Here is an 18,947-nt window from a genome sequence, read left to right as displayed (position 1 = left end):
ATATCTTATTAATATATGACGTTACCAACTAATTCAGGGACCTCCACGTACCAGCCGACCATGTATTGGACTGAACCAAATATTTCTTTCAAACAATCACCCCCACGCCATATTCAAAGTATGAATATGGGATCTCATGGAATAAACCAAGACAAAACCAACCATGGCTTCCAGAGTCTAACCACCTCAACGCTCAACCAGGGATTCCACCTATACGGTCGGACATCACTAAAACTAACTAGATCGATATCTACCCAAGTTTTCTAGGGCTCTAGGAACTAGTACTCAACCCAAAACCATCTAGGGCTCTAGAGAATTTGGCCAACCTAGCTCCAGGGACTAGTAAAGAAACCCACAAAGGGCTCCAAAATGTTTGTCCCAACCTAGACTCCAGGACTAGTAAATCAACCCAAGTTGTTCGAGGGCTTCCATGGCATTTGTTCAAACCCACAACCATAAGGAATTACGAGCACGATTCAGAAAACAATCAAGTGGAAAAATGCACAACACCATGACTATCTAGGAAATGGTAAGGAAAGGATAAAACCATTGTCAATCCAAGAAAATATCCATGTCAATGAAAACACATAACCAAAAAATCACATGCATGTACCATGAATCCATAAATCAACAAGGAAATCACACACACAACCTGTTACTTGTAAATAAATCCAGTTATAGCTATTGATGCAATTGTTCCCTTCAAATTTCCCGCTTTCCTTTTCCTTCTTTCTCCAAATCCGATGATACCAAAGTGATCCAAAAATGTTCCAAGAATACTTTACGTGTGCAAGGGTATGAGAGAATGAGATAATGAAAGAGATATCCAAAGCTTAAATTGACAAAAGGTTATGAATTGATCTTCAAAATCCTTTTTGTCATTGAGGCCTCTATTTTCTTCATTTTCCTTTGTTTTTCCTTCAATTTCCCTCTCATGAAAATATGTGTTTCTTCACCTTCATTTTCTCATATTTTCCATTATTTCATAAATAAATGCCAATTAATGGCACTTTTCCTTTGCCAATTACTTCGAAAATTTCCATAGCCATTAATTAATTACCAATGATACCCCATCACTATGCTTTTCCCAACATTCAGCTTGAAATACATGTCCCATGAACTTGGTATTATTTTTATTTACATAGAAAATCAACCAAGGGATGTTAGAAACCCCTCCCCATTGGGGGAACACCATCCTCAGTGTTATATGACACATATGACTAGAAAATCATTGATAACAAAACATACTTCCTATGGATATTTATAACATATCTCGATGCATTACTTACAATGACCTCCTACAAACCATTACCAACATAAAAAAACATAACAATCACACCACTTATTAGAGTTTATAACACATCTCATTGTGGTATCTATAACCATACTCATTTACATATACATATACCAAAAATGAATTTTCTTTAAAGAGCACATAATGAAGGATACATAGCCCACAGAATGAGTGTTGTAGTAGATTTGGATGTAGTTAGGTGGAGGGACACGGAAGGTGATTTTTGAGCTAGGGATATAGGTTCGCAGATTTTTTCTCCATGGAGGGACACAAAGGAGGGGGCTCCACTCCCTCCTACAAACAGGTAGTGACCAGCAGAGGTAAAAAATTGATAGAAGAAAATAGAGGTCCTTCAAATGCAAGGCAAAGAAACAGAGAAGAGGAGCATGATGGCTCTAAATCGATGGAGAACAATAACACTACAGAAAGCAAGGAAGAGGACAAGCAACAAGGGACAAAAGTCAAAGCACAAAAGGGACCATGCAAGCCCAAAACTACAATCACGCCCAAAGTAGTTTTGACTAATCCTGCTCTGCAGGCGCATAGGGACCAGATGCAAACTTATGCAATCATTTGTAAATTCATGGGCTTATGGCCCACTAAAAAATCTTTACAAATGTGGATTAAATACCACTAGAAACCAAAAGGAAGCATAAAACTACATCTAGGGTCAAAGGGATTCTTTACTATGGTTTTTGCTAATATTGAGGATAAGCATAGAGTGTTTGAAGGAGGGCCCTACTTTTATGCAGTAGCAGGCCTGTACATGCGACCATGGGTTATGAATTTTGTCCCAGAACGAGAGACTTTTACCTCGGTACCAGTGTAGGTAAGACTCTACTCTCTACCTTTGGATTACTGGTAGCTGGAATCCTTATCTGCCATAGGAAACAAGCTAGGACGTTTTGTTAAAGCCTCTGAGGCAACCAGAAGAGGTAAATACACATCCTTTGCAAGAATATGTGTGGAAATGGATCTTCCTAGAGCTTTGCTGGATGAGGTAATCTTGGAAGTGTATGATGAAGAATGGGTGCAAACGGTGGATTATGAACACATCCCATTTAGATGTTGTAAGTGCCATGAGCATGGGCACCTATTCAGAGATTGCCCTCTCAATAATATGGAAAACAAGGGCAAAGCAAACACCATGAAAGATTCTGAAAGCTTTCAAAAGGTGGTCCAGAAAGGAAAGGGAAGCAAAAGGGGATCGAAGCAACTTCAATCAGAAAAGCAACGAGCCAGTCAAAATAGGTTTCAAGCCCTAGAAGAGGAGGATGTGATAATGGAAGCAGATCAGGTCAAGGGAGACAATCCAGTGGAGGAGGGGAATGAAGTAAATGATGAGCAAAAATAAAATAACAATAAACAAAATGGAGAAATGATGAGTGACACGGAACTGGAGATGGATCAGGAAATGACCCAAAGTGAGATGGAAATGGAGGACAACAAACTACAAGAGATTCTTGCAAAAGAGAATCTTGATCTAGAAGGATTCTTGAAACAAGGAAATAGGGAGGGAGTGGATTCGTTACCTGTAGAAGAGTTCCACAGAGTTCAGCAACTGTGTTTATTGAAAACTCAGAAAAAAGGGCTGGAAAAGCAAGGGAAAAATGAAAGATGGGGTAGCGAAGGGGTGAAAGCGATGAAGGCCACACTAGGATTAGCACCCAGAATCCCAGGAAAGAAACGAGGCTGGAAAAAGCAAAATGAATTGTTGATGGAATGTGGAAAGCTAATGATAGACTCGAGTAAGATGAAAGATCTATCCAGTTACTCCTTTACAAATCTTTAATAATGAAGTTCACTTCTTGGAATATAAGAGGTCTAGGTAGTAGAAGAAAACAAATATTACTTAGTAATAGGATGAAACAAGTAGCTCCAGATGTGATCTTCATCCAGGAAACAAAATGTTCCATGCAAAAAATAAAAGAGATTCACAACAAATGGCTCAATAAATTTGAGTTTCTGGAAGTCAAAGCAGAGAATACAGCAGGAGGAATTCTCACGCTTTGGAACCCCCAAAAAATTGACATCATAGATGCAGAGGCATCTAGAGACTATCTATCAGTGGTCATTCAACCAGTGGGAGATAAAGAAATATACCTGGTCACGAATGTGTATGGCCCCCAAAGATTGGATGGTAAACTCAAGCTTCTAGACTCCCTGCAGGATCTTAGAGAAAGACATGCAAGAATCCCTTGGATCTTAGGGGGTGATTTCAACATGATCAAATCGCTGTCAGAGAAAAAAGGGGGTACCAGAATTTTGAACAAGGACTCTTGTGCATTTCAATCCTTCATAGACAACATGAAGCTAGTGGATATTGTAATGAACAATGGTACCTATACTTGGAACAATAAAAGAGGAGGAGTTTCTCAAGTGGCATCCAAATTAGATAGATTCATAATCTCAGAAGAGCTAATGATCCAAGATAAGGACATAGTTGCAAGAGTTCTCCCCTTTGGAGGCTCTGATCATTAGCCAGTGCTACTGGAAATTCATAGGATTGGTACTCCCAAGAATCGACCTTTCAGATTTGAAAACATCTGGCTCTCCCACCCAGTTTTTTGCAACAAAATTGCTATCTAGTGGGCTGAAGATCTGAATATTCAGGGCACAATAATGTTCCTTCTTCAAAAAAGACTCAAACATATCAAACTCTAGCTCAAGGAGTGGAACAAGATGGAATTTGGCAACATTTTTGAAGCAAAAAAAATGGTTGAAGGAAAAATGCAGGAGCTCAACCAAACCCTTATCATGGAGGGTTTTGATAAAGATAGAAATGATCAGGCAACTCTATATCATCAAGAATGGGAGAACTTATGTAAACAAGAGGAAATTTTCTGGTGGCAAAAATCCAGAGTTCAATGGCTAAAAGAAGGAGAACGTAATACTAAATTCTTCCATAGATCCACTATGGCAAACAGAGCTCACAACAGAATTTCTTCGATTAAGGACAAGGAAGGTAACCTGCTCAACTCTCATGAAGAAATAGAAGAAGTATTGGTCCAACACTTTTGGGGTATTGCACAAGAAACCGGCTCAGACAGAGATCAATACATCAGGATTATTTCAAGACATATACCTAAGCTAGTTTCCAGAGAAGACAACTTCAACCTCAATAGACCAGTATCGGAAGAGGAGGTGAGTGAGCTCCTTAAAAAAATGAAAAATGGTAAAGCACTAGGCCTGGAAGAAATTAATGTGGATTTCTTTAAAGCTTACTGGAACACAATAAAGCAGGACATTTTGGACGTAGTGGAAGACTCCAGGAGGGACAAAACTATATTGAAGGCTCTTAATACCACCTTTATATCCCTCATCCCTAAACAGGATGTGGCTCAAACTCCTGACAGGTTTAGACCCATTGCCTTATGCAATGTGGTCTACAAGATTATATCCAAAGTTGTGGCCAATAGACTCAAACCTCTTCTTCCCACCCTGGTGTCAGTTGAATAGTCTAGATATGTGGAAGGAAGACAAATCCTCGATAACATCATTCAAGCTCATGAGGTGGTGCACTCATTGACAATCAATAAGAAAGCAGGAATGATCATGCAATTAGATATAGCAAAAGCTTATGATAAGCTGAATTGGAACTATATTAGAAAAGTTCTAATAGCTTTTGGGTTTGATCATAACTGGATCAGATGGGTAATGGCCCTAGTTACTTCTCCCAGTTTTTCTATCCTTGTCAATGGTTCTCCCTCGGAGACTTTTATTCTTTCCAGAGGCCTCCGACAGGGAGATCCACTCTCTCCTTTTCTCTTCATACTCATGATGGAAGGACTGGGTCGAGCAATCAAGCACGCTAAATTAGTTGGGGAGGTCAAAGGTATCCAACTTTCTGAAGATGGCCAGGCCTTAACTCATCAACAATTTGTTGATGATACCATGCTACAAGGTATCCCCGCGGTCAAAGAAGTTGTAGCTTATAAGCAAATCCTGAGAGACTTTGCTATGGCTTCAGGTATGAAGTTAATCTCTTCAAATCTAAGATTTTTTTCTTTAATACTCACATCACTATTCAGAGAAACATTTCCAAAATTTTAGGCTTTCAAAGGGAGTCCCTCCCTTCAAAATATTTGGGTGTTCCTCTCACAGCCAAGCCTTTACACAAGAGCATCTGGGAGCCAGTGATTAACAAAATGCAAGATAAAATCAAGAAATGGACTACCAGATCTTTAAATTTGGCTGGTAGGTTAGTGTTAACCAAGGCGGTCCTACAATCAATCCCAGTCTTCATGCTATCTACTCTTCCAGCACCAAAAGGAGTCCTGCAGCAACTCAGAACCATTCAAAGAGATTTTCTTTGGGGCAAGGGGGAAGAACGAAAGAAATGGGCCTTGGTAGCATGGGAAAAAATCTGCAAACCTAAAATCTATGGTGGGCTTGGATTGGATGATCCTGAGATTCTAAGCAGGGTTTTAGGAGCTAAATTATGGTGGCGATGGGTTAAAGACCCAGAGGCTCAGTGGGCAATGATCTGGAAAGAAAAATATGCCAGCACTTGGCTAAACAACGATCTCATAAGAATGTCAGGACATAGAAAGGGCTCATACCTTTGGAATAAGGCCTGGGATAACAGGGACTTAGTCCAAGGAAACAGCTTCTGGGAAATCAGAGATGGAAATCTAGCCCTATTCTGGGAGGATAGATGGCAACAAGAACCCATCTTGTTCAAAGATGACTGGAGGGATCTCAAGGTTGAAATAGAAACCAAAGGGTTATCTAAAGTAAAAGACTTTTGGGATCAAACCAACAATAATGGTAAATGGAGAACCTGGGGAAACTTGGATTTCAGGGAGGACAGCCCCCTAAAAGCTAAAGCAGAGACTCTACAAAAAATGTTAGACCAAAGAAAGATTCTAAAGTCAGAGGGGCAAGATCAGCTAAGATGGGGCTACAAGAATGAGGGGGCCTTTAATCTTAAGGAAGCAAAACTCATTCTCCTTGACCTGAACAAACAAGCCCCAGACAAGATATGGCTGGAGCTATGGAGACACCAAGGCTAGATGAAAATCAAACTTTTCAAGTGGCTAGTTCAGCATAGGAAAATACTAACCTGGGATAACATTAGGAAGACGGGTATGCTGGGGCCTTCCAGATGTCAGCGCTGTGAGGCTCAAGAGAAAATGATGGAACACCATCTCAACAACTGCATTTTCACCTCTAGTTTGTGGGATTATTTTGCCACCATTTTCTGCCAGACTGACAAAGACAAAAGGAATATCATCAACACCCTAAACAATTGGAGAAGAAACTTTTCAGAGAATGAAGTTCTTGGCTCAGCTTGGGCCATCTTTCCAAATTTCATCATCTGGAATGTTTGGAAAGAAAGGAATAACAAAATCTTCAAGAATTAAAAAAGGCCACCCCAACACATTTTTAAGCTTATCTTAAAACAACTCAAAGAAACAGTTGGCACCATTGTGAGAAATCTTCCTAAGAACCCTCCTTCTGTGGCTGATTTGAGAATTCTTTGTGATTTAGGTTTGCAGGATCTTACTCCTCAGGGACTAGAAAGGAAAGTAATCTCCACGGTGTTTGAGCAAGATTTTTGGCATCCTCCCCCCAAGGGCTTTTTGAAATTCAACATTGATGGGGCTTCAAAAGGCAACCTGGGCACTGCTGGTTATGGAGGTGTGTTAAGGGATGAGAAAGGAAGTGTCCTCTACATCTTCCATAGTCATTTAGGAAAATCAACCAATAACATGGCGGAATTGATGGCTATGGAACAATGTTTAGATCTCCTGAAACAGGAAAACTGACAAAATGTGATAGTTGAGGCTGATTCTGAGCTTATCATCAACTCGGTCAAAAGGATCAGCTGGGGTACCAAGCCAGAAAAAGTTTCAAAGAACTAGAGGCTGATCCAGGGCTTTCAATGGATTCAGATTCACCTCCAGAGTCTTCATACAGTCAGTTTTAAACATGTTCGAAGGTCAGCGAATAAAATGGCGGATCTTCTAGCCAATCAAGGTGTTATCAGCACACAGAACAGGATTGTGTTGAACTGGCAAGAGCTGCCTCCGAGTAGGATAAAAACGATCTGTCATGAGCAGGCAGAAGAAGATAGAGTCATGTTTCGAAGAAGAGCCCAGGATATGGATCCCAGGTGATTTAGACAATCCATTTTGTAGCCAATCGGATGGCTCTGATTCTGAGAGGTTGGGCAGTTTGGGGGGAGTCTCTTCTTCCCTCAGTTCTTGAAGAAAAATAACATCGGATGACAATCTTGGCAGCTCTAATACCATAAACTTTCCGTCTAGGTTTGGAATACCGGGTGAGGGACTGTTTTCCAGATTTCGCGGGCCTCGCGAGTGGAAAATGGTTTTTCCTATTTTGAAGCGAACACATACACAGTGCAGCACATGGTTGGGGGGTCGGTTCAAAAACCACCCTGTTCGCACACTATTGTTCGGCTACTTTGGTCATTGTGATATGATTGTCGGCCGTTGGATCACCCACAGTAGATTGACGGCTGGGAAAGATCATGTTAGTTGGTGGACGGGTTGGGTAAGAGTCGCACTTCTCACCGTCGCGAAATAGTCCTCTACCATTGGATTGGGTATGTTGGTTCAATGATGAAGATCAAAGGTTCAGGTTGCTTGGTTGGCGGGAAAAGTCAAAGCCAGCTCAACTCTCACTTTTGACTTCAATTTGGTTCTGAGTTTTGGTTCTGCTTCCAATTTCCTTTTTGTTCAGTCTTGTATAGCTTTTTTTAATTTAGAAGTTGGGTGTTTTTCCCGTTTTCGGTTGGGTTTTCAGGTCCCTCCCTTGATCCACAACTCCTGGTGGATTGTTGTAATTTATGTATATTATTAATGAAATAGAAGGTCCTACTCTTGCTTAGCAAAAAAAAATAAGGATACATAGCCCACATCTGATCAGCCATCTCCCTTGTAGCTTCATCGGGCCCAAAGTGCTTCCACTACACTTTAACCTACTTGATTTCACTGTTTTGTAGCATGATTTGTTTCCACTGCAATATGCATTGTGGTTCTAGCTAGAATTCTCCCTCTAGTTCCACCTACAACATACACCAGTTAATCACATGATCAACTTCCTGAACATAATTCTTAGGAAATGAAACATGGAAAACATTATGGACTTTCACTGTCATGGGTAGTGCAAGTAAGCATGCCACTAGTCCAATCCTCACAAGGATCTCGAAAGGCTTGCATCACTGAGGTTCTAACTTGGCACATGACCCAATCCTCAAGGACCTCTTATTGGGCTTGATGTGCGGGTACACATGTTTCCCAACATGAAACTCCTTAAATACCCTATGTTTATCCACATAGATCTTCTTCTCGTCCTATGCTACCTTCAAATTCCTTTTGATAACCTTCATTTCTTGTTCCATCTCTACCAACATATCTAGTCCAATCAATAACATGTTTAGTGGGTCACTCTAGCTTATAGGAATATTACAAATTTGCCCATAAATTTCATCAAATGGACTTATCTTCAAATATTCCTGATACCCATTATTATATGCAAACTCAACCTATGTAAGATACTCCTCCCACTTTTGTTGTTGATGCATGACATACATCCTCAACATGTCCTCAAGAATTATGTTAACCCTCTATGTTTGTCCTTCTGTCAATGGTTGATAAGCTATGCAGAAAGCCAACCTTTTCCCAAAATCTCCAAATGACTCCTTCCAAAACCTGGAAGTGAACTTGACATTTCTATCAGATATAATATTCTTAGGAACACCATGAAATCTCATTATCTCTCTGATCAAAATTTGAGCTACCTCACTAGCTCAACTTGTAGACTTAACTAAAATGAAGTGAGCTACCTTACTTAACATATCAACCACAACCATAATGGAATCATGATTCTTCGATGTCCTTGGAAAACTTGTAATGAAATCCATCTAAATAACCTCTCATTTCCACTCTGGAATCACAATAGGCTAGAATAAACCACATGGATGCTCACACTTTTCTTTTATGCATTGAGAATCCAAACATTTCGTAACAAACTTCACCACCTCTTTCTTCAAGTTCAGCTAATGATAGAAATTCTTAACTATTGTTAATGTCTTTTGATATCCTGCATGACCTAAATAGGGCTTAACATGAAACTCTCTTAAGATACTATTCTTGAGCTCACTATTATTTGGTACATAAATATTATTTTTGAATCTCACCAATCCATTTGTTATGAGATGATAATCCACATCTAGATCACATGTACCCTACTATTGTAACCTGTGCTTAAGTTGTTGGTACCTGTCATCATATTTTCTTTCCTGTAAGATATGCTCCTATAAGTTTTCCCTGTAAGAACTCATTACTGCAATGTGATTCACCTGAACTCTCCTACTAAGATAATCTACAACCCTATTTTCTTTTCTCTTAATGTGTAGGATCTCGAAATCAAACTCATTGAGAATAGTCAACTGTTAGAAAATTATGTATTACAGAGCAATGGAACACATAAAATATTGTAGAAATATAAACACAGAAAACGCATAAAACAAAAGAGACATAGATATACGTGGTTCACCCAGTTTGGGCTACGTCCACAGAGAAATAGTCAGTCCTTCTTTTATTATATTATCCAGCAAACTGAAGAGATACAACCTACAACAGATCCACTGTAACACCCTTCTCGCTCTCAATCTCCTCTCTCTTCCTCACTCAGAATACAGATATACATAGACGCAATACAATCCCCTCATATATAGAGAGGGGTTGCCTTCTAGGGAAAAAAACCCTAAATTAAACATAACTTCTACCATTAGATCATCCACCTAATGAACGGCCCAAATTGACTAGAAATTACTAGATTTCTACAAGGAAATTTTACATCTATTTTTAGCTTCGGAGGCACTGCCCCCAAACCCCCGCTGGGGACCGCTGGCTCCCAGACCCCCCAGCCAGGGGGGATTGCCCCCCCTGAACCACCACGGGGGGGAAATTCCCCCCACACCCCCCTGCATGGAAGGGTGTACAGTCTTCTTGGGGTATACATCCGACTGAGACCTTTGAATACAAAAGATAATCAGGCTCCACACACAACAATCTCCCACTTGGAGACTGATTATAGAAACTCCACCATTGCTTCATTTGCTAGACAATAACTCCACTTTGGATGTGGCTGTTTCTCATATTCTTCATCATAATTGAAGACCAATTGAAATTGAGTAGATTCTCAGTTTCTCCCTCGTTACAACTTTTGATAGCATATCTGCAGGATTCTGGCTAGTGTGTATATTTTCTAGCTTCAACTGTCCATCTTCCAATGCTGACCATACAAAATGGCACTTGAGCTGTATATGTTTAGTCTTGGAATGAAATGCAGAGTTCTCTGTAAGATGTATGGCACTCTGGCTATCACTGTATAACCTGCCCAACTCCTGCTTCTTACCCAATTCATCCAGGAACCTTTGTAACCAAATCATTTCTTTACTAGCCTCTGTAGCAGCAACATACTCTGCTTCTATTGTTGAAAGTGCAACAACACTTTGGATTTTTGAAACCCAACTCACAGCTGTTCCACCTACAGTAAATACATATCCTGTAGTGCTCCTCCTATTATCTCTGTCACCCTCCATATCTGCATCAACATATCCCTGTAAAGAAATGTTTGAACCACCAAAGCATAATGCCTGATTTGTGGTACCTCTCAAATACCTGAGAATCCACTTCACCGCCATCCAATGTTCTTTTCCTATATTGTTCATGTACCTGCTTACAACTCCCACTGCATGTGCAATATCACGCCTTGTGCAGACCATTGCATACATTAAGCTTCCAACTACTGATGCATATGGAACTTTTGACGGATGAGCCATTTCTTCCTAAGCCTTGGGACATGCCTCCTTACTTAAATTTAAAATGGCTAGCCAATGGTATACTAACTGGTTTTGCATTCTGCATATTAAACCTTTTCAACACCTTTTCTATGTAATCTCTTTGAGACAATGTTAATTTGCGATTCTTCCTGTCTCTAGTTATTCTCATACCAAGGATTTGTTTTGCAGCACCCAAATCCTTCATTGCAAATGAGTTTGCCAATTTCCTTTTGAGCACATTTATTTCCTACATGTTAGAACCTGCAACAAGCATGTCATCTACATACAATAACAATATAACATAGCTTCCATCATTTTGCCTTTTGAGATAAACACAATGATTAGAGTGACACCTAGTATAACCTTGTTCAGACATAAACCTATCAAATTTTAGATACCACTACCTTGGAGCCTATTTTAAGCCATACAAGCTCTTCTTCAACCTGCACACTAGTTTCTCCTTCCCTTTTACCTCATATCCTTGTGGCTGCTACATACATATCTCTTCCTCCAAATCCCCATGGAGAAGGGTTGTCTTTACATCTAACTGCTCAAGATGCAAATCTTCAGCTGCTACTAGACTTGGAATAGTTCTAATTGAAGTCATTTTAACAATAGGAGAAAATATTTCATCAAAATCAATACCTTTCTTCTGTGCAAACCCCTTCACCACAAGTCTAGCTTTGTACCTCTGATTTCCTCCATCTTCTTCCTTTAGCCTATAAACCCATTTATTTTGCAATGTTTTTTTACCTGCAGGCAACTTGACTAAGTCCTAAGTCTGGTTATGTGCTAAGGAGTCCATCTCTTCTTTCATGGCTTGCTCCCACTTCTTCCCGATTTCTACCTGCACTGTTTCTTCATAACATTCTGGTTCACCAGAATCAGTCAAAAATACATAATATAATGAAGGAGAGTATTGTTCAGAGGGTTTACTTATCCTGGTAGATCTTCTAACACCACTTTCAGGTGTTTGAGCTGCTTGTTGTTGTTGTGGTTTTTGTTCTAGCTGTTGATCATTATGACTTTCAGGCACCATCACTTTTCCTGTGATATCGTCAAGCATTGTGTATTCTCTGCTTTCCTTTTCCTGTTTCTTTTCCTGCAACTGATTCCTATACAAGACCTTTTCATTGAATATTACATAACTGCTCCTAATGATTTTGTGATTTTCGTAATCATATAAGCGATAACAAAACTCATTAACACCATATCCAATAAAGGTACATTTCTTTGATTTTGCCTCAAGCTTTGTTCTATTTTCTTTATTAATGTGGACAAAGGCTTCACAACCAAAAGTCTTTAAAAATGAGTAACTTACCTTTTTACCTATCCATGCCTCCTCTGGAATACCACCATCCAAGGAACTTGAAGGCCCTTTGTTTATTAGATAAATAGTAGTGTCTAAAACATTTGCCCAAAATTGTAAAGGTAATCCTGCATGCAATCTCATGCACCTTGCACACTCCATGATTGTCCTGTTCATCCTTTCTGACACACCATTTTCTTGTGGTGTTCCTGGAACTATCTTCTCTTTGCGAATTCCATTCTCTGAACAGTACCTATCAAACTCTTTGTTGCAATATTCACCTCCATTATCTGATCTGAGACACTTCAACCTTTTTCCTGTCTCATTTTCAACCAAAGATTTCCATTTCTTGAAAGTATCAAATACATCAGATTTATTTCGAATACAATAAATACAGGTTTTTCTGGTTGCATCATCAATAAAAGTAACATAATAATGAGAGCCACCAAGAGATGATACCTGAGCAGGTCCCCATACATTTGTATGCACAAGCTCTAATTTTTCTCTCTTCTTTTCTTTCCCAACACTAAGGAATCTAGCTCTCTTCTGTTTTCCATAAACACAATTCTCACAGAATTTTAAATCAACATGCTTCAAAAATGGCAACAAATTTCTTGAGTGAAGAATTTGCATCCCCTTCTCACTCATGTGCCCGAGCCTATGATGCCACAATGTCGTATCTTCTCCTGTAGAGGTTAAAACATTAACAGAATTAGAAATACCATTGCATAAGTACAATGTACCAACCTTTTCTCCTTTCGCTATTACCAGGGATCCTTTAGTGACCTTCCAGGGTTTATCTGTGAAAGTAGTTACGCAACCTTCACCTCCTAACTGCCCTATTGAAATCATATTTTTCTTCAGATCTGGAACATGCCTTACCTCCTTCAATAACCATTGATTTCCATTGTGCTATTTTATGAAAACTGTACCCATTCCAATGATTTTATAGGGTTTATCATCACCCAACTGAAACTGTCCAAAATCTCCTTGAACATAATCATGAAAATGTTTCCTATTAGGTGTGGCATGGAATGAGGCCCCTGAATCTACCACCCAGGCATCAATAATATTTTCTAATGAAAGAATCAAAGCATCTTGCAACACATCACCTGTTACATTTGCTTCATGATTGTTTTCTTGCTGCGCGTCTCCTTCTTTTCCCTTCCGAGACTTGTAGTCTTTCTTCAGGTGTCCTTTATTCCCGCATTTCCAGTACACTATCCCCGATTTGGACTTAGATCTGCCTTTTCTTGACTTACTGCGATGTCCAAAGCTCTTTCTTCTTTCCATTTTTCTTCCCTTAGTCTCTGCAGTCAAAACATTACCTGATGTCTCACCGGAGCTTTTCGATCGCATTTCCTTGCTAAGGATTGCACTGACAACATAATCAAACTTTAAAGTACTAGATCTAGAGACAAAGTTACTAATGGCCATAACTAAACCGTTCCAACTTTCTGGCAATGAGCATAGAAATAACAGAGCCCTAACTTCATCATCAAAATCTACCCCTACAGAACTTAACTAACTTGTAACTGTATTAAAATCATTTAAATGGTTTGCAATAGATCCACCTTCTGACATCTTCATATTAAATAAACACTTCATAAGAAATACCTTATTTGAGGCCAAGGTTTTTCATATAGTTTGGCCAATGCGGACATTAAATCCTCTGTTGTCATTTCCTTTGGAATATTAAATGCTACCAATGCCTCTAGGCACAGCCGTATTGTTCCAAGTGCCTTTCTATCGAGAATATCACATTCTGTGTCTGTCATACTTGCCGGCTTCTTTGTCTTTCCGCTCAATGGTAGGTATAGATCTCTCTGATACAGATAATCTTCCATCTGCATCTTCCACAGATGATAGTTTTGGCCATTGAATTTTTCGACCCTAAACCTACCATCTTCTACCATTGCTCCCACTCGAACCAGGAACCCTTCTCTCTTGTGAGTTTATCAACCAAATAGACCTTCGACTCTGATACTAGTTGTTAGAAAATTATATATTACAGAGCAATGGAACACAAAATATTGCAGAAATATAAACACAGAAAACGCATAAAACAAGAGAGACACAGATATACATGGTTCACCCAGTTTGGGCTACATCCACAGAGAAACAGCCATTCCTTCGTTTATTATATTATCCAACAAACTGAAGAGATACAACCTACAACAGATCCATTGTAACACCCTCTTCACTCTCAATCTCCTCTCTCTTCCTCACTCAGAATACAAATATACATAGACGCAATACAATCCCCTCATATACAATGAGGGGTTGCCTTGTAGGGCAAAAAACCCTAAATTAAACATAACTTCTACCGTCAGATCATCTGCCTAATGAATGGCCCAGATTGACTAGAAATTACTAGAATTTTACAAGGCAATTTTGCATCTATTTTTAGCTTCGGGGGCGTTGCCCCCAAACCCCCATCGGGGGACCGCTGGCCCCTGGACCTCCCCAGGCAGGGGGGGATCGGCTGCCCTAAACCCTCATGAAGGGGACAAGTCCCCCCCGCACCCCCCCGCATGGAAGGGTGTACAGTCTTCCTAGGGTATACATCCGGTTGAGACCTTTGAATACAAAAGATAATCAAGCTCCACACCCAACATCAACCATCTAGCTTTCCTAGAATTCAGATTAGGTTAATCAAATCAGTACCTCAGCTCATTGTGATCACTCATCAGGATGAACCTCCTCCTAATAAGACAATATCTCCACATCTTCAATGCATGAATGATACCTTCCAATTCAAGATCATGTGTCACAAAGTTGTGCTCGTGCTCATGCAACCTCTTTAATCATAGCATACTACATGTCTTTCCTGCATCAAGACTCCACCAAGTCCTCTCTTTTGAAAGCATTAGTACATACCACAAACTCTCTGTTAGGATCTACAATCTTCAAGAGTGAATCATTTGTAAGAAAATGCTTCAACTTATCAAAACTAGCTTCCCACTCCTCAATCCATTTAAAATTCTTCCCTTTTAACTACATATATGTAATAGGATAGGAAATTCATGATAATTTCCTAATGCACCACCTATAATAACCTGCTAGTCCCATGAATGATCTAACCTTATCCACATTCCTAAGATTTTCCACTCCATGATAACTCTAACCTTTTTCAGATCCACTACTATACCTTCCTTGGAAATGACATGTCCCAAGTAGTGAAATTATGTCTGAAAGAAACCACACTTACTAATCTTGGAATATAATTGATGCTCTCTCAACAATTTTAACACTGATGCTAGATGTTCTACTTGCTCTTCCTCATTATTAGAATATATCAATATGTTGTCAATGAATATTATCACAAACCTTCTCATATAAGGACACAACACAATATTCATCAAACACATGAAAGTAGTTGGAGCATTAGTCAAACAAAAAGGAACCACAAAAAACTCATAATTCCCATACTTGGTCTAGAATGTGGTTTTGTAGATGTCCTCTTCTTTAATGTGTACCTGACGATATCATGATCTCAACTCAATCTTTGAGAAAATTGTTTCTCCCTTCAACTGATTAAACAATTCACTAATCTATGGCAAAGGATACCTATTCTTAATTATCACCTTGTTCAATTGCTTGTAATCAATACACAACCTAAGAGTACCATGCTTGTAATTCACAAACAATACCATTGAACCCAAGGTCATGACACACTTGGCCAAATGTATCCCTTATTAACCATTTTGTTAATTTGAAACTTCAATTCCACCAACTCTGGAGTGCTCATCCTGTATGGTTCCTTTGATTTTGGTTCTACTCGACATAAAATCAATAGAAAATTCCACTGCCCTATGAGGTGGTAACTCTGAAATATTTGTTGGAAATAAATCTTAAAATTTATGCAAAACCAGATACCTCTTCAATACTTCAACATCCTCAACATCCTTCCCTTTGTCACTAGAAATATGGAGTGAAAACAATACTCATCCTTTCTTGCTACTGTGCTTTTCCTGCATAGCTATAACCAATCTCACTGATGTAGGCTTCTTATTACGTTGCGAAATTTTCTTCTCTTTGTCATCATCCAAGCCCTCAATAGCATTATCATAGCAATATACCTTAGTCTTTTGAATGTACAATGTCCAATCCATACCCAATATAAAATTGTATGATCCCAATGGAATCACATTTAGATGTGCTAATGTATACATACCATTCCGCACAAATGCAAAATATATCACCCAATCATGGACTCTTTTCTTAGTACCTATAGCCAAAAACACCAACCAAGACTCTGCATGCACTTCCCTATTCAAGAAACATTTATCCACTAGGTCGTGATTAATATAATTATAGTTATATACAAGTTCAATCAAAATAGAAACAACTTGATGATGAAGATTACCTTCCATATCAATAATAGATGCCTGATGATTAGCCTGCCTATTATCTAGTGCTACATAAATATGAGGAATACTCTGTCAAACGTCCCCAACTATTTATGCCTCCTAAGCACTGTAAATCTGAGATTTTCCACCCTAATTCTCTGGAAAATATGTTTTGTGATGATCCTTGCCACAAGTCCAACAATACAATGGCTTCCCACAATCACCCTTGTCCTACTCCTCAAACTAAAATCCCTGTCCTCTGTCAACTGCATTGAATTTCTTATATGGCACCGCATTCTCCTTGTTACCTACATCCTGAGGTCTTCCTCACTTCTTATTCCACTTTCCCTTAGTCTTGTCACTACCCTTCCAACCCTGCTTAGGCTCTGACTTATTGTTACAGGTCTATTTGGGAACATCACTCCCAACATTCATATTAGTACTTTTAGGGCTCATCAAACCCTAATTCAGTTGCTACATGCCCTAGAGAAGTCAACTCATTGAATTCCTCCTTGTATGAAAGTTTCATGGCCTGCAGCCTTCCTGAAATGCCTCCTTGGGACACCAATGCAGCCTATGCCTTGGGACAGTGTGTTGCAGAGTAAGTAGGCCCACTCTGGCCTACACTGAAGTGCACTTAGGCCCTCTTTAGCTTGTGTGGGGGGAGATTCAGCAAAATTTTCATAGGGTTCTGGGAATATTCCTTCATTATAGATGATTCTAGAAGGTTCCCATATCTTATCTCCTCATATGAGCTCAAAATTGGATAGCCTAAGGATCCACTAACCTCCTATCCTCTCACCCCTTTCTCCATGGAAACTAACTCCAAGTTTGGATTGCCATTCAATAACCTCATTTATGACAAAACCACCTCCATTTCCTATAAATTGAGCACTCATCATAGTGATCAGGGGGCTAGAATCTTAAGTTTGTAAGGAAATTCTGTTGGTTTGAGGATTGAGTTTATGTTAAGCAATGTTATGCTACTAGAGTTGTGTGCTTTTGATGTGGCGAGGGTTGAACTGAAGCTGGAGGAGTGGCACAGGATCAAACTATATTGGGTGATACTCTTCCTTCTACATTAATAAAGAGCTTATTCCTTTTCTCATATGATTGTTCATATCTGTGATGATTATGTGTTTCAATGTCTTCGATTCCATTGTTTTATAGTAGATAGATCATGTATGCTTTGATCGTTTCTTGTTTCTGTTTCTCTTGATGCAGGTACCTTTTGAGTGGATTTAGTTCAAGTGGGTGTGACGAGAGAGATTCAAAAGAGGTCAAGGAAGTGAAAGGAAACAAGTAAGTTCCTCCTTCTCATCTATATTCTATAAGAAAAGGTTAAACTACTTTCCTTTTGTTGTTCTATGTGTAGTCACCCACCTAGGGAAAATGTGTTTATTCGTACATGAAAATTCCATGTAACAAATTAGCAACCATATCGGGGACAAATTTCATTCTTGGTGGCTTACCATCATCATATTACACCCTAGTAGACTTTGATTAGCTTGATTCATCTTATTTCAATCTTTTTGAAGAGTTTTTAGTCAAAAATTATGCTTGAATGTCTCTTGAATTGACTCTCTGCCACCAGTCGAGTGTTGGTCTTGACACAGTGTGCTGCAGAGCAGCCCTTGCCTTAGAGACAGTGCATTATAGCACATTGTCTCCCTCTCTAGCCTGCACCGATTCCTCTTAGGCTAAAAAACTGACCTTTTGTTCGATTTTTCCAAAGTTGCTTCTCTTGTTGTTTGTTGAAAGATCAATGATTCTTGTGATTCTGAAATCAAGTTTTATTTCTCTTCCTAGCCCTACTTTGATCTTGATTGTTTAGTGTCTCTTCAATGGTTTGTTTATCATTATCAATTCATTGTCAAAGCTAGCTTATAGTTGATCAATATTTTCTGAAAAGGAAGTGTCGTAAAGTCTTTGTTTCTTGCAAAAAGATTGATTGATTGTATGTGAATTTAGTTTCCTTCTGTTCATCTCAACATTAAGGGGATTGAAAAGAAAAACTTGCATTATGCAATTAGAGGTTTGTGTGTGCTTATGGAATAGTATAGGGAAATTGCATTAGATGTGCTCTTTTCTCTTTGATTAAACATTTTGATCGCTCTTGTCACACGGAATCTGTCAAGGGTGCGGACACGACTGACCTTCCTAGAAGTCTAAGAC

This window comes from Pinus tabuliformis, chromosome 8 (genome assembly GCF_031772625.1).
Source record: "Pinus tabuliformis cultivar Carrire ecotype Pingquan chromosome 8, CPIR1, whole genome shotgun sequence".
Classification (NCBI taxonomy): Eukaryota; Viridiplantae; Streptophyta; class Pinopsida; order Pinales; family Pinaceae; genus Pinus; species Pinus tabuliformis.
The sequence above is the reverse complement of the archived record's forward strand: the minus strand, read 5'-3'. Positions refer to the sequence as shown.